The sequence below is a fragment of the Adiantum capillus-veneris genome, chromosome 4 (assembly GCF_014529385.1).
Source record: "Adiantum capillus-veneris isolate H3 chromosome 4, ASM1452938v2, whole genome shotgun sequence".
Classification (NCBI taxonomy): Eukaryota; Viridiplantae; Streptophyta; class Polypodiopsida; order Polypodiales; family Pteridaceae; genus Adiantum; species Adiantum capillus-veneris.
In genome coordinates this window covers 154,502,081-154,504,517 of record NC_140934.1, presented here as the reverse complement: position 1 = coordinate 154,504,517, position 2,437 = coordinate 154,502,081, and positions in this window count along the sequence as shown.

Here is a 2,437-nt window from a genome sequence, read left to right as displayed (position 1 = left end):
GGAAACCCAATCATGACAGTGAAAATGTCTGCAAACCATTCCCCTGCATCATTTTTCTAATTTCTTACCTATTGACTCAATCATTGACTCTCTTATTTTCACAGCTGGTTCTTATAGCACAAGTCTTGAAATTAGAAAACACACTTTTATGAAACCTACTTTGCAGTGAACCTACATCAATAGGGATGCAAAATGGCAGCTTTTACTTCTTTACAAGGATTAAAAATGCAAACACTCCAAAGTATTTCTCAAGACCAAAATGTAAACAGAGGTTTCATGTCCCTTGGATGGAAAAATGTAGGTGTTGCACCTCTTTTGTGCTAGAATTATTTCATGGATGGTGGACCGATCGCTAGACCATGGTGTACAAGCTTTCAAAGTTCCACCAATAGAGATGGAAGCTGAAGACCATCTGTGGGTATCATGTGTGTCAGAGTGTGGAGTGGAAGAGGAGAGAGAGCTAGAGAGCGAGCGAGAGAAAGTGAGCTAGAGAGAGAGAGCAGGATTTATACTAGCTATTTTTGAGCTAGGACTTGGGCGAGGCATGGAGACTCTTCCATGAGCACTCTCCCCTGCCAAACATCACTTCTATGAAGGAATGGGGTTAGTATGCATCATCTCTCTACACAGTCTTGGAGCAGCCACCTCTTTTGGATCCACGAGATCCATGCCCACCCACATGTGCTTTCTTTACCGCGCTGAGATGGTAAAGAAGACTATTGACAAGATGAGGATCAAGAGACCATATGATCATGATGGCCTAGTAATAGAGCACTTTATACATGCTAGAGAACTACTTGGAGAGCTTCTAGTAATGATGTTCAATCATGCCATGCATGAGGGCCTACTTGAAACTTGGAGCCTATCTACTATTGTACCTATATTGAAGTTAGGGGACCCTGTGGATCCTGGGAACTACGTCACTATCATGATTGGACACACATTGGCACGGTTGTATGTATCCGGCATTAAGCATCAGTTGAGTAGATGGGCAGAGAGAGAGGGTGTACAAGAAGTAGGACACACAGGTTTTAGGAGAGGTTTCTCTAGTCTTGATCATATTCTAACATTCACAACCATTATTGAGGAGGGGAGAGCACATGGGAGACAACCCTATTGTTGCTTTGTGGATCTTTGTGAAGCCTTTGACATAGCACCCAGAGCTAAATTGATGTGTACATTGCAGGAGATGGGGGTAACCACAGAGTTGATTAGGGGAATCATGGCTCTATTCAGGTTAGTAGTGGGGCATATGTGCACGAGCCAAAGGGGATTTTTGATTTGGTTCATTCCACTATTGGAGTGAGTAGGGTTGCTTGCTATCTCACACACTATTTGGCATGTATGTGGATGAGGTTTCTAACTACATTGAGAGGGCTGGTGATAGAGGAGCACAATTGGCAGGGACATGGATCCCACTATTGTTATATGCTAATGATATTGTTTTGATTGTTGATTGTTTGGAGGGGATGCATAGTCACTTGGATGCTTTGCACACATTTGCTCATGATAGCGGATTGTCTATTAACCTTGGGAAAACCAAGGTAATGGTGTTTAGAACCATGCCACAAAGGGTTAGGAGGTCCGCACCCACATTTACATATGGCCAAAATATAGTGGAGTATATAGATGCATACGTCAAGATCTGATTCAACAGGATATCAAAAGAACATGGATACACTCGGCATAGGAGTTGGGCATAAAGATGGATTTCTATAGGGAGCATCCTCTCCAAATCATAAAGGATGGCTTTGTGACTAGACCCGAACACATGGATACACACTTATCTCATGGGATATGGTGTGTTATTGGCTAGATATACGCACATCCTTGCATGAGATTCATATCGAGACTAGCAGATTTCAAGGAGTACCAATAGAGACTAGGATATGTCACTTATGTCGTATGGAGCCAGAGATAGAGCTACCCTACATATATTATTGCTCGGTATACTATGAGGTACGAGGCCAATTCCATTGTCTATTCAGAGAACGTTTTGGACCTTTTTTAGAGTCATGAAATGCAAGGATCAAAGGTGTCTTGGATTGTTTCTACTCAAGCTATTGAATTCCCTATTTATCACAATGTTTTTAGCCCCCTTTTGCTATGTTTTTTTGGCATGGACAACACCTTACCTTTGCCTTTCAAGCATAAAATACACCAACAAAGAAAGGATCATCGACGAGGTCTTCACTAGGTAAGTGGTGCATAGGTACATCCAAATTGCAAATGAAGGAGCCACAAGACCAAGCTGGAGCAAGGAAGAAGCTCTATTAGGGAGAGGGAAGGCAGAAATGTGTAATGTCAAGGGAGATCCATCCATTATTCCAGAACCTATGTCTTTGAGTCCACTTCTCAATGTTGGAGAAGAAGAAGAAGCAAAGTTGAAATGCGATATGAACATGCCATGAAAGCGTCACACTGGTGCATACAGAGA